The sequence below is a fragment of the Podarcis bocagei genome (genome assembly GCF_964188305.1).
Source record: "Podarcis bocagei genome assembly, chromosome: Z".
Lineage (NCBI taxonomy): Eukaryota > Metazoa > Chordata > Lepidosauria > Squamata > Lacertidae > Podarcis > Podarcis bocagei.
The window spans coordinates 14,126,290-14,141,117 of NC_138140.1; the positions used below are offsets into that span (position 1 = coordinate 14,126,290).

At 47.2% G+C, this 14,828-nt stretch overlaps 1 protein-coding gene across 3 annotated transcripts in view; it reads left to right on the top strand.

Annotated features, from left to right (window-relative positions):
* SLC31A1 (solute carrier family 31 member 1) overlaps positions 1 to 14,828 on the top strand; it is a 30,879-nt gene that overhangs the window by 972 nt on the left and 15,079 nt on the right. The window contains exon 2 of one of the 3 annotated variants that reach the window (XM_081179540.1): positions 8,831 to 9,005. The exons of 1 other annotated variant lie outside the window; for it this stretch is intronic. The gene's annotated coding sequence lies outside the window, so the exon portion shown is untranslated. Of the gene's footprint in view, positions 1 to 8,830; positions 9,006 to 14,482; positions 14,507 to 14,828 lie in introns of those variants that run through there. One more of the 3 variants, XM_081179544.1, reaches the window with a different exon arrangement.

Genomic DNA, 14,828 nt, shown 5'->3' on the forward strand with positions numbered 1-14,828 from the left:
GCCCGTGGTACTTTGTGGGGAATGTGCTTTAAATGTGTGGCATGTGTGCAACCTGGTTGCAAATGCAACATACATTTAAATTACATTTCCCGCCTTCAAGTTCCCCAAACCCTTAACAGACCACAGTTCCCAACATTCTTTTGAGGTGAGGAGGAATTGTGTGCTTTAACAATGTAGTGTGTTCGCAGTCTCAGTTGTTTTACTGTGTAAGTGGCTCTGAGGTACCCGAATGCAAAAATGTCACTAATAACTGTAAAATAATAAATAAAAATAAAATGAATTGAGTGAAGAGCAAGGATCCATGAAAGCAGAAGATGGGCAGAAGAACTCTATTACTGGATCAAGCCAAAGCCTATCTAATCCAGCTTTCGGTCCTGACTGAGGCCAACCAGATGGATGTCCTCATGGAAAGCTCACAGGCAGGAGCTGAGTGCAACTACAGTTCTCCCCACTTGTGAATCCTAGCAGCTCATATTCAGAGGCAGACTGCCTCTAACAGTGGAGGGAAGACATAGCATCATGGCTAGTAGCTGTTGCTAGCCTCTTAAAACCATTATTGTTTGTGAGTGAGTGAGTGTGTGGAATGGTGAGAAGGATGGGACCTGAGTGTTGAATTGAAATGGGATTTGTAAAGTGACAGGATGAATAGGTGGGTTAAAGGAAAGACCATGAGAGTGAATGATAGGTGAGAGACAGAGGCCGAATGAGAAAGGAGAGTGGTGGTAGAGAATGATCAGCTGGCTGGACTAGTAGAGTTTAATGTTATAGGGAAATGGGAAGGTGTGTATTTATGACCAGCAGGCCTTCCAAAGTGCCGTTCTAGGAAGCGATGTAACTTGCCTTCCTAACTCTCTAGTTCTTTTATGTCCAAACAGTTTCTTTGGGGGATTTTTCTTTTTGGGTTTTTCAAGACTTAGCTAGAAAGAATCTCAGTTTCCAAGCTGGTGAAGAAGTGTTTGCTGATTTGGAAGACAAACAGGCTAAAAATACAAATAAATCAATAAATCTGTATTGCATAGGAGTGGCTTGTGTGAAATGTTTTTCCCCCCACCCTTGCTTTGGAGGTGGCAGTGTTGTAGGGCACTTCCTAGATCAGCGGACAGGAGTAGGTGGATAAGCATTCTAGGCATCTGGTTTCCCAGGCTCCAAGAAGTGTAAAGGTGGCACCTAGAACTTCTCAGGCTTGAACTATCATGATTGGTGCTGACTACTGAGGAGTAGGAAATCTTTTTTGCAGGTGTAGTCTAATTCATTCTGCCCAGAAATGCACCCTTCTTCTGTTATCTTCTGTGCCTCAGGTTCCATTTCTGGGCTGTTGTCCAGGATCTCCTGGTTTAGAATGCCTTTGTCTGGAGAGTTGGCTAGGCACGTCTCCCAGAAGAATTAAGAACTGATTTTAAAAAGGCTTTTACACTCTTGGAGATTAACTCTGTTTTTTTTAAAAAAGAGCTTTCTGTAATAAGAGTCTCTCTCAAAATGTGATTTGAAACTTGAGAGTTTAGAAGCCAGCTGTATTTTCCCTGTCAATTGTGTCTTTGAAAACTGCATCACCAGAAACAGCAGATTCAAATTCTTTGTACTCATTCAAATCCTAACAGATGTTGGTTAGATCGGACAAATAGCTGAAGAGGAAACTGAGCTGGTGTAGCCAATAATGTGGGATTTAAGAGGTTTGGTGATGCATCTTACTCTAAACACCCATGACATGTCGTAGAAAATAATCCAACTCTGGGATCATCTCTTGAGGTTAATTCTTGCACTGAACAAGTGTTGTGCGTTTCATTCCCACACACTGCTCCAGTAATGTTTGCAGCTGAAGCCTACATTTCAAGAAAGTTCCAGGAATCAGTGAACAGAAGCATTGCTGATTTTTCTACAATGTCTTATAATGAGCTTGTAAAGCTTGTGTAACCTGGGTAGCCAATTCAAAATTTGTGGTCACCAGAACATGCCCTTGCTACAAAGAGCCTGCTGCACCACTCGAACATGGTGTAAGATGAAGGACAAAGATGCAAGGGTGTGGTATCTTTCCCTGTCTCTGCACCTGCATCATCTTCCTCCAGCTCAGAGCCAGAAAGGTAAGACAGAGGTTTGTTTTGGCTCTCTGTTCACACCCAGCAAGTGTTTAGCAGAACTAAAGCAAGCTGTAGGCTTCTAACCATGTTTGGGACAGCGGAGAGAGTAGTTATTTCTATTTTTTATATATATATAATTTTTATTGGTTTTTCACAGTTTTTATAAACACAAACATTACACAATAGAAACAAACACATAAACAAACATGTATAATTTCAAATCCTTTTTTCTTAAACCTTACTTCACCGACTTCCCCATACCTCCCCTTTCTGCATCCCAATTTCCAAATTTGTTTCAGCAAATCCTACCCCTTGATTTTATCAGATTTCCCCTTATTCTTTTCCTTTACTTAATCTTTTACAGCTGTAATCCCCTTTTTTCAAAAACCTCAACATTTTAACATTCATTAATTTTACAATGTTTCTTGAGATAAATTTTAAATTTCGCCCAGTCTTCGTCCGCCGTCTCTTTCCCCTGGTCACTAATTCTGCCGGTCATTTCCGCCAGTCCCATATAGTCTATCACCTTCATCTGCCATTCTTCCAGAGTGGGTAAATCTTGTGTCTTCCAATACTTTGCGATGAGTATTCTTGCTGCTGTTGTGGCATACATAAAAAAAGTTCTGTCTTTCTTTGACACCAATTGGCCGATGTCAGGGAACTGCCATCGGAGGAACAGGTGGAGGGGCTCAGGGAGGAAGAAAGAGACTCAACAGCTGAAGCAGGAACCAGCAGGGAGAGGAGTGGATCTCTGAGGGAATGCGAGCAGGAGGGAGGGCTCAGAGACGCTTCCAGCGAGAACAGTGGGGAGGTATCTGAGGCGCCCATGGGGAGACCCACGCCTCGCCGGAAACTGTCACGCCGTGAATCCAGGAGACGCGTTTCCGTTAAGGAGCTTCTTTGCTGGAAGCGCTTCCGCAGGCAGCCACTGTCAGACACTACTAGTGACTAGAGCAGACATGTCTGAGGAGCTCTGTCACACACAGAGGTTTGTGGAGCCGCACAAACTCTGAGGGAGCACGATTTTACGCACAAGCAGCTAATCATCCCATCATAGCAGTCTGACAGACTCTGTACGCTGCCTGTGCAGGAGAAAGCATCATGAGCGACCCAGCCGGAACCGGAGGAGCAGGGGTTGGGACTGGTCCAAGCTTGGAAGAAAGATACCGAGCGTTGGAAGTCCAACTTGCGTTGCAGACGGCGAGGCTTGAGGAGAGGAGGGCTCAGGATGCAGACCAGAAGGGGAGAGCCACTCAGTTCCCCAGAAAGGTACCAGGATTGGTGCAGAAGTTTGGGGGGGACCCCAAGGATTACCATGCCTTTAGGACAGAGATGCAATATGCCCTTAATGTGCAGTTTGATGAGTTCCCTGATGAGGAATCGCGAGTTGCTTTCGTAATTGGGCACCTTGAGAAAGGGGCGCGGGACTGGGTTCGACCCCTAATGGCAACGCACAATGACGTCCTAAAGGACACGATGAAGTTCTTTCGTGCAATGGATATCATGTTTTCCAGCGATATTGAGGAAGGGGTGGTGCGCAGACAGCTAATGGCTTGCAAGCAGGGAAGCCGATCTGTCCGTGAGTACTGGACTGAATTTACCATGCTGGTTCACAGATTGGGTTGGGATTTATCGGCGGCACCCATTCAGATGCTATTTGAAGAAGGTCTTTCTTCGGCTGTGAAAGATGAACTGTCCCGGAGCCCCAGGGCGGTGTCTATGGATCAGCTGACCAAATCTGCGCTGACCATAGGAGCGCGCCAGGAGGCAAGAGCCTTGGAGAGGCGGGAAGGGAGAGGGGAACGTTGGAAGGAGTTCCGCATTCCAGACATTCCTGAGCCAGCTTTCCCGCCGACAGAGCCGATGGAAATCGGAACAGCGCGCGCGCGCGCATTTTCAAAGCCCAGTGAGGGGGCTAAGAAGGAGGGAAAGGGCGCCCGGAAATGCTATCTCTGCCAACAGCCAGGCCACTTTGCCAGAGTCTGCCCCCAGAGGAAGGAATGGCAAGGGATGGTGGGAGCTGTTGAGGGAGGAGAGCAGGGAGAAACAGAGCAAGTAAAAGCCAACGCCTGGTTGCCACAGTCGGGGCACTGCAGCCAGGCCAAAGAGCAGTGAAAGTGCCCGTGCCAGAAGCTCCTCAACCTGCTCTAGTGATTGAAGTGTCGCTAGAGCTGCAAAATGGACACCCCCTAAAGATAAAGGCGCTGTTGGACTCAGGCAGCTCCTGCAATTTTATGAGCAAGGAGTTTGCTGCTGAACACCAGATACAGACTATCCCTTTAAGCAACCCCCTGCAGGTGACCACGATCGATGGCAGGGAGTTGTTGGGAGGAGGAGTCAGCTTGCAGACCGTCCCAATGATAATGAGGGTGGCAAGGCACACAGAACTGATAGCGTTTAATGTGGCCACCTTGGGAGGCGCTCCCATTATTTTGGGAATGAGCTGGCTAGCGCTACATGATCCGCTGGTGGGCTGGCATCAAAGAGTGGTTTCCTTTGGTTCAGCACATTGCTTAGAACACTGCAAAGGGGAAAAGGGTTCAGCAGGGGCCCAAGCCACCCTAGCAGGGACTGAAGTAATGGAGAAGGTGAAGGTACCACCACAGTATGCAGATCTCAGCGACGTGTTCAGTGAGAAGGAAGCTGACCAACTACCCCCGCATAGGCCCTTTGATTGCCAGATCAATTTACTCCCTGGAGCACAGCTTCCTGTAGGCAAGTTGTATGCCATGTCAGACAGAGAAATGCAGGAGTTGCGAGAGTTCATTGACAAGAACCTGAAGAGAGGCTTCATCAGAGAGTCCAAAGCAGCGGGGGGTAGCCCAGTGTTTTTTGTGGATAAAAAGCACACGGACAAGCCGAGACTTGTATGTGATTTCAGGCGGTTAAATGCAGTGACAGAACCAGTGGCTTTCCCTATGCCCAGGATTGATGATATTTTGACCAGGGTGCGGAAGGGAAAGATTTTTACAAAGCTGGATCTAAGGGGGGCGTACAACCTGATACGTATAAGGAAAGGGGATGAATGGAAAACCACCATGTTCACCCCTTTGGGGGCATTTGAATATCTCGTTATGCCTTTTGGATTACAAGCAGGCTCAGCGTGTTTTCAATCGTTTATGAACCACGTACTGGGTCCTTTGCTCTACAAGAATTGCGTCGCCTTCCTAGATGATGTGTTGGTGTATTCGGAGAATGAGGAGCAACATGTGAGAGACGTCAGAGAAGTGTTGAGCAGGCTGCAAGCCAACAGGCTGTGGGTGAAACTGGAGAAGTGTCAGTTTCATACCAAGGAGGTGGAATTCCTGGGGTACCGCCTGTCAGACAAGGGATTGGCCATGGATCCCGGCAAGGTTCAGGCAGTGCTGGAATGGAAAACACCCAAAACCAAGAAGGATGTGCAGAGGTTCCTAGGGTTTGGGAACTTTTATCGTAAGTTCATCCGAAACTTCGCCCACCTGACGGCGCCCATTACGGACTGTCTCAGCAGTAAAAAGAAGTTTGTTTGGACGGCGGAGGCGGAGCGAGCGTTTGAGGAACTGAAAAGGGCCTTCGCCTCTGAAGAACAACTTCTGCATGTGGATTTACAAAAGAAGCTGAGGGTCGAAACAGACGCATCTGACAGAGCCATAGGGGCGGTGCTTCTTCTGCAGCCGGGGAAGGAGGAGTCAGAGTGGCGACCGTGTGCCTTCTTTTCGCGAAAGCTGAACAAATCCGAGAGGAACTACACGGTGTACGACCGGGAACTTCTTGCTATTCATGAGGCTTTCCGGAGATGGAGGCACCTGCTAATTGGTGCACAACATAAGGTGCAAGTGTGCACGGACCATAAGAATCTAGAGTATTGGAGAACTGCGCGAGTGCTCAACCAACGGCAGTTGAGATGGGCCCAGGAGTTCTCCAAATTTAACTTTGAGATTTGTTACGTGCCAGGCCCAGAGAACATTAGGGCGGACGCTCTCTCACGCAAACCCGAATATTTGGAGGGAGAGGGGGCACCCGAAGAGACCCATATCATTCCAGAGGACCGCTGGGTGTGTGGGGCGGCATTGGTGGGGCAAAGGGAATTGGTAGAGGGAACGGTGCATGATGAATACGCCCAGGACAAACTCAGGGGTCTCAGGAGGGAGGGAGACAAACCCGGGGGTTTTGAGGAGAGAAACGGGGCGTTGTACTACAAGGGAGCGTTATATATACCTGAAGGGGAATTAAGGGAGAAGGTACTCAAGCAACTGCACGATAGCCCCACAGCAGGGCATTTTGGGCAACACAAAACCATGTGGCTGGTTACCAGGGAATTTTGGTGGCCCAAGGTCAGGGAAGATGTGCGGGAGTATGTGAGAGGGTGTGACCAATGCCAACGAGCCAAGGGGGAGAGGCGGGCACCGGCAGGTTTATTAGAACCACTACCCACACCTGAAAGACCATGGGAAACAGTGGCAATAGATTTCATGACTGATCTGCCAAGGTCTAGAGGGAAAACAGCCATCATGGTTGTGGTAGACCTGTTAACTAAAATGGCCCATTTTATAGCCTGCTCACATGCGGTCACAGCAGAAGAAACCGCTAAATTGTTTGTAGAAAATGTGTTTAGGTTGCATGGCGCCCCCTTGAGGGTGGTTTCAGACCGAGGGAAACAATTTACTTCCAGGTTCTGGAGGAAGCTCATGAGCTTACTGCATGTAGAGGTTAATTTCTCAACTGCCCGTCATCCAGAAACCAACGGGCAGGCGGAAAGAGCTAATGGTGTCCTCCAGCAATATTTGAGGTGTTATGTGAATGACAGAGAGAATGATTGGGTGGAAAAGCTGGCGTTGGCAGAATTTGCCTACAACAATGCAGAGAACGTGTCCACGGGGATGAGCCCCTTTTTGGCTAATCACGGGTGCCATCCCCGAGCCTTCCCAGGGGGGGAAGGGGAGAACTGGAGCGTTCCAGCTGCAGAACAGTTCGTTGAAGAAATGGAAGCGATCCATCGCCAGCTCCAACTTAACTTAAACAGGGCTAAGGAGGAATATAAGAGGCAGGCAGACAAAAACAGAAGGGAAGGTGAAAGCATTAGGGTGGGGGACCAGGTGTGGCTGTCAACCCAAGGGTTACCATTCAAAGGGGGTTGTAAGAAGTTAAGACCCAAAAGGCTGGGCCCATTTGAAGTCACGCAGCAGGTCAACCCAGTGGCTTTCAGACTCCGGTTACCGAACCACATGAAGCTGCACCCAGTTTTCCACAGGTCGTTGCTGTCACCGTATAAAGGAGACAAAGAAGGGAGGGTCACTAGGGGGCCAGCAATGGAGGAGAAGGAACACAGCTACCATGTTGCGGAGATCCTCGATTCCAGGTGGAAGGGAGATCAAGTAGAGTATTTGGTAATGTGGGAAGGGGAACCGGAGTCGGAAAACACCTGGGTTAGGGCAGAGGATGTCAATGACGAAGTTTTAATAGAAACTTTTCATCAGAGGTTCCCACGTAAACCTCAGCCCGTAGCGAGGTTCCGGAGGAAATACTTTGCCACCACCGACGAAGAAGAGGAGTTGGAGGGGTTCACAGATTCCGAGGAGGAGGAGGATTCAGCGAGCCAAGACGGCGATCGATGGAGGGAATTGTTCGAGACGTCTGAAGATGAAGAAGATTCTTTTCGGGGTTTTAACCCTTCACCTTCCAGAGGAGAGGAAATGGGAGGGGGTGAGGGGGGCCCTGGAGGGGAGGTGGATGTCAGGGAACTGCCATCGGAGGAACAGGTGGAGGGGCTCAGGGAGGAAGAAAGAGACTCAACAGCTGAAGCAGGAACCAGCAGGGAGAGGAGTGGATCTCTGAGGGAATGCGAGCAGGAGGGAGGGCTCAGAGACGCTTCCAGCGAGAACAGTGGGGAGGTATCTGAGGCGCCCATGGGGAGACCCACGCCTCGCCGGAAACTGTCACGCCGTGAATCCAGGAGACGCGTTTCCGTTAAGGAGCTTCTTTGCTGGAAGCGCTTCCGCAGGCAGCCACTGTCAGACACTACTAGTGACTAGAGCAGACATGTCTGAGGAGCTCTGTCACACACAGAGGTTTGTGGAGCCGCACAAACTCTGAGGGAGCACGATTTTACGCACAAGCAGCTAATCATCCCATCATAGCCGACAATGCCCAAGAGAAAGGCCTCTGGTTTCTTAGGAAAAGTACATTTAAGTACCTTTTTCATTTCATTATATATCATTTCCCAGAAAGCCTTAATCTTTGGGCACGTCCACCAAAGGTAGTTATTTCTACCCCACTGCAGCTCTAATGTCAGAAGAAGGCCTCAGACTTGACTCACTCGCAACAGAACGTCTGACTCCTAGCCCTGATGAAGGAAGCAAGCACATCCCAAATGCAGGGGGGCAGGGGAAGCTTTGTTCCTCCAGATGTTGCTACACTCCCATCAGCCCTAGCAAGCATACACAATGGACAATAATAATTGGAGTTGTACTTCAGCAACCTCATGGGGGGGGGGAGGTTCTTCACACTTTTGTTAGAGCATGTACAACGTTTAAAAAACAAATCCCCAGAAACCACACTGCCTTGTTCTAGCTGTTTGATTCCAGCCACTTTGCTATCCATCTGACCTTGGACTCTGTATTTGCCAGATTGAGAGTGTTTTCATGAGAAGAAGGCACAAAATAAAAATCAACATAAGGGCAACTTTCCTCCTTTTACTGTGTACCTGCCCATGTCCCTGAGGTTCTTGAAGGTGGTATTCCTATTGACTAAACAGTCCATTTTTTCTTTCTTGACAGTGTACAGAAATCATCAGTCTGCTGCCAGGAGTTGGAGCTTGCTTAGGCTTTGGTGTTCGGGAGCAGGGCTGAGCACACAAACAACGGAGAATTACAGATAATATAGACTGCAAATTTTACACAGGATAAGAGCTATCTCTTCATTTGTAAACTTTTGAAGTCATCCGTAGTTAAGGTAAGCTTTTTGGTATATTTTTAGCTTGTTAATTACCGTATTTTTTGCACCATAACACTCACTTTTTTCCTCCTAGAAAGTAAGGGGAAATGTCTGTGTGTGTTATGGAGGAAATGCCTACGGGTGGCATGCCTACGGATTTTCCTCCTCTAAAAACTATGTGCGTGCTATGGTGGGGTGTGTGTTATAGAGCGAAAAATACGGTAATGCTTGTTTATCTTCCAGCAGTTCATTTATTTTGTGGACACTAATTAGCTGGCAGATAGAGAATCCAAATAGTTCTTCTAGTTTCGTGAATAGTTAAAAGAAGAAGATATTGCTGACCTAGTGCCCTAATTTAAGAACTGTTATACAGTGTGTGGACTTCATTAATGTTCCTTGCTCAAGACAGTTCTCCACCTCCCAAAACCTTTATGTCGTATGAGAGGTTTATCTTATCCCTGACCCCTTATCTCAAAAGGGAGTTTTGTCAATATGCCTTGGTTGACTTTAATCACGGCATAATGATCTCTGAGGACAGGAGTGTCAGCAGCTGATAACTAGTCTGCCAACCTTTCCTCCTCAGAAGTTGAGTTCAGTAAGGCTTTTGACGTTCCCCATTATATTCTTGCAAAGTAGGTGGTAAAATGTAGACTGGATGAGGTAACTGTTGACTGGTTCACTGACCGAACCCAAAGAGTGCTCACTAATAATCCTGGAAAAAAGTGACAAGTGGGGTACCATAGGGTTCTCTCCTGGGTTCGTTGTTGTTCAATGTCTTTAAAAATTACTAGGATGAAGGAATTGATGGGGATGCTCATTAAATTGGCAGATAACACCAAATAGGACAGGTAGCTAATGGATTCAAGATGACCGTAACAGATTGGAGAACTGGACCCAAACTAACAAAATGAATTTCAATACGGGCAAATGCAGGGTTCTGCACTTAGGCAGGAAGAACCAGATTCACAAATATAAGATCAGGGACACTTGTGAAAAGGACCTAGGGGTCTTGGTGGACCACAAGCTTAACATAAGTCAACAGTGTGATGCAGCAGCAAGAAAGCTAATGCAATTCTAGACTGCATCAACAGAAGAATAGTGTCCAGATCAAAGGAAGTAACAACACCACTCTATTCTACCTTAGTCAGACCATAGCCAATATATTGACAAGCTGGAACATGTGCAGAGGAAGGCAACCAAGATGATCAAGGGTCTGGAAATAAAGACTTCATGGGAACAGTTGGAAGGAGCTGGGTATATTTAGCTTGAAAAAGAGGAAACTAAGAGGAGATGTGATAGCCATATTCAAATATCCCAAGGGCTGTCACATGGAAGATGGAGCAAGCTTGTTTTATGGTCTGGAGGATAGCACTCGAATCAATGGCTTCCAGTTACAAGAAAGGAGATTCCAACTAAACATCAGAAATAACTTTCTGACTGTAGGAACTGTTCAACAGTGGATAAGAGACTCTTGGGAGGTTGTGGACTCTCCTTCCTTGGAAATTTTTAAGCGTGGGTTGGATGGCCATCTGTCATTGATGTTAGATGCTTTAGTTAGGGTTGCCATATTCCCAATGGTGAAAATCTGGACAGTTGTTGTTTTTTCTTTGGATCAAAGTTGCTGAGCTTTTTTGGGGAACATCTCTCTTTTGGGAGGGCTTTTCTTAGATTTTTAAGATTTTTTTAAAAAATAGCCCAACTTGCCATACTTTCAGGTTTTCCCAGACATTTTGCCGATTCAGCAAAGAATCGCCCAGACACCATTTTCTGAACAATTCCTGGACATATGGCAGCCCTACTTTAGTTGAGATTCTTGCATTGCAAGGGGTTGGACTAGATGTCCCTTGAGGTCCCTTCCAACTGTGCAAGTCTATGATTCTATGAAATACTCTCGTCCCAGACCATGTACAGCTTCATAGAGGATAAACCATGGTAACTAGCCTAGGTGCTTCTGCTTTTTGCTTCTTAAATATTTTAATTTTCTTGCAGTGGCATCCAAAGCAGGCCTGTTTTTGATAAGAAGGGACAGTCTCATTTGTGCTGACTTGTCTGCTTACCCCAGAATAGACTTCATGTTTGTTGGATTGGGAGGTGTTAATTAAAGTTAAACTTTATTAAACTCAGAGTAGAGCTATTGAAATTAATGGACCTAATTTCATTAATTTCAATGGGTCTGTTCTGAGTAAAACTTAGGTGAATGTCCTCCCCCCCCTTGGTTTTTTATTTCTCCCCCCCCCCCCTAGAATCTCAGGATCTATCAACCAGAGTCAGATGCAAAAGATACACAAGATTTAAAGGGCAGGTGTCTAAGTGCATTTTGAGACTAGGGATTTGTTCTCAGTACAAGAACTGAGCTAAGCTCATAGTCCTCCCGGTTAGCCTTCAGCTTTTTTCATTTCAGCAGATTATTCATATGGAAAGAATAGTTGTTTGTTAATCAAACAAACAAAAACAACAAAAAACAAAAACAAAAAACAAAAAAACCACCTTGTCGATTGGCTGCAAGTCACTCAGAGATCTACCAGTAGATTCCAATCCACCTTCTGACTGCCCCATGTCTGTTCTCTAGTTACTCTATGTGGCAGTAGGGTGGGAGAAAGCCTTGAGAGTACACAGTGATAATGCGAAAAGGCTTTCCTTGACTCCACAGGAATGGAGTCTTGCCAGCTCTCCTCAGAATGGGTGTTACTTGAACATAGGGTCCACAGCTAGAAAACAGTTGCAAAACCCACAAGCGACCCATACAGAGAGTCACTCACAAATGTGCACCACATGCCTATATTCATGTGCCTTAAAGTTAATCTCTTCTTGTCCTTTGTCAGTGTCATTTACCCATGCCTGTATGGAGGCTTCCAAACAGAAAACTATTTTTTCTTAATCTAGAGTAGTCTGTGGGGCATTTAGGTTTGGGTCATGTGACTTTCTAGGCTAGCAGTGCTTAATCACAGGTCATACAGAATCTTTAATTGCTAGAAATAGTGGTACATTGAGGAAGCAGGCTGACTTGGTTTTGGTTAGTTCCACTCCCTCTTTTTGCTTCTGTTGCCCTCTCCCCAAATATATCTATTAGAATGAGCTCAAGTCTCAAACCTCCCTGGGGGTGATGGCTTGGAAGAAGAGAGACTGTGAAGCTGAAGCAGCTTTGGAGAGTTAATAATTACCCTCCAGGTATACACAGTGGGTCTGGATGCTGCATGTCAGTGCCATTGAAAGCTGCTGTGTGGAAACTTTGATCTGCTGAGGGATTGTTGGCAAGGGCGGAAAGCTGGTCTCCTGCCAGCTGTGAAATGGGGAAGCAGATGGGGAGAAAGGAAGCCCCCAACCCTTGTTGGCCTCAGTGGCGTAGCGTGGGGGGTGCCAGGGGGGCCGGCCGCACCGGGCGCAACATCTGGGGGGGCGCGCTCGCTGCCTCCGGAGTCGCCGAAGAGCCTCGGGTGCAGGCTGTAGCGGAGCCGCATGTCTCGCGGAACCGACGAGTTGTGCGCGCGTCCGGGCTGAAGGCGCCCGGCAGGCAGCGGCTCTCAGCGCTCGCCGCGGAGGACGCGCCAGGCAGCCCCTCCTCACAGCCCCGCCTCCGCCGCTGCTGCTGCAGCTGCTGGGCCGTTGCATTTTCCTCGCCTCTCTGCCCCCCTTCTCCTCCGGGCAAGCAGCGTCGTTTGGGCGGCAGCGCCAGCGGCAACTCGCAGGTTAGGGGTTAGGGGGGGCGCAAATTACTTGCCTTGCCCCGGGTTAGGGGGCGCAAATTACTTGCGTTGCCCCGGGTGCTGACAACTCACGCTACGCCGCTGGTTGGCCTATTCAGGATTTCTTGAAAAGCATTACGTGTTTAAGAAGCCAAGAAGCTAGATTATTGCAACTTGCAAACTTTTATTGTTCTGATGCCAAACAGGAGTTCACTCTTTCCCTGTGCTGATTGGCAGCAGGCTCTCCCAAGACCTCAGGTAGTGGTCTGTCCTAGCTACCTGACATCCCTCTTAACCTGGGAATTCCTGCATGCGAAAAATCAGCTCTTACATTGAACTATGAGTCCTCTGGGCACCACATAGCTTGGATTGCTAGTGGGAAAGGCGAGCTGCATTTCCTACTGGCCGGACCATATATGCAAATCTTTATCTTTGACCACTTCAATATCTTTCTTATGACCAAATGCACAGCATGTTGTCACAACATGGCCTAGCTACCACTATATCTTCCCTCCCCGCACAGCCCTCCTCCAATCAGCTGCTCACCTGACAATTAGATAGAGGGTAATATTCAAAGGCGATAACATTGGAATTCAAGGAAGGCTTCTGAAGAAGGAGCAGTCTTGAGAGGCTTATTTAGCAAGGCAGCAAAAATATACCACCAGCTTGACACCATCCATTGCAGAAACATTTTTTTCTTGCTTTGGTTACATTTCCCCCCCTCCCATCCCAGAGCTCCATACCCACAACTTTAATGTGTATTTTGGCAGATTGAATAATCTGCCAAAATACAGAGTCTGCCTGTCTGCTGTTCTCACTAGGGGGTGAGAAGGACCTTCCTAACACAAACTGAACTGCTCATTGTTCCATTTGGCTGAGGTCCTTCCTGGTTTTGAAACCTGATGATCCCTACAATTGCTATGTGCTATACTAAAATAAACAATGGGTTTACATACATTTGGCTGTGTTTAATGTTGAGTCTTTACAGCACAGGAAAGGGTCATAGCTGAGTGGGAAAGCATTGGTTTTGCATGCAGAAAATCCCAGGTTCAATCTCTAGCAGTACCTCAAAGTTAAGGTTAGGAGAGAGCTCTGCCTAAACCCCTGGAGATCCACTGCCAGTCAGGGTAGACAGTATTGAGTTAGATGGACCAATGGTCTGGTTCAATCCTATGTTCTTGCTGTACAAAGTGTATAAGATGTTGTGGAGGTACTTTGCCATTCAACTCTGAATAGAACTTCATGCCTCATTTCTCCCACCTTGCCCCATTTGTCCTCCTTATGTTTCTGACTTTTCTGTAAACTGTCAGAACACACTATCTTCCGTTATGTGGTCCTCCATCCAGATTTCACTGGCAATAGTGATGGTTCATAGGAGGTACATACTATTCACTGCTCCTGGCTGTTGGCCCCCACAGATACCTGCCCCAGCAAGCAATGGACTTGCGTCAAAGGCTCTAATCTGCCAGCCCTCTGGCCTTATCATGCCAATACAAAGTTGGGTGCTGTTCTAGAGTTCAAAGTTGCACAACAGTTGCCTGTAGCCAAAGGGTTGCAGTGCTTCTTTGGAGGATGGGGGGCACGGGACCAAAACCATTGCTCCTGTTTTCTTTTGATGCTGCAGTGACTTTTGGCAGAACCCCACTGTAAGCAGGTTTACCATCTTTTTTGGGGTCAGGCACGGGCAATGGACTTGAGGGTGGAGCTTGCCAATTGGATCATTACAGCCTGTTGCAATAGCTGTAAATAATAGTGGCAGCAATTGCTTTACAATGACATTCTAATCTAAAGGCTTAGTCAGAGGAGAGGTACAGAGGTATTGTTTTCCCTGGTACAGTAAGTCTTACATTGTGCAAGGGCACAATGTCCATTCTCTTGTCACCTCATGAACAACAGTATTGAGTTTGCAAAATATCTGCGGGGTTTCAGGAAATAAAATTGCTCCTTCAGCAGGAGCCAGTTTCCCTGGTGCTTTTCTTCCTGTACCCTAGATTCTTGCCTTGATATGGTCATTAGTGTACCAGCCTGTGCCTCTTTAAGTTCTCCCAGGAAATAATAGTGATGATCTGCTGAGGGAAAAGGGGTTTGAATCTCTTACAATATTGCTCTGTGCCCTTTGGTGTGTTTCGCATGGCTTTATTGCTTATGTCCACCTTGC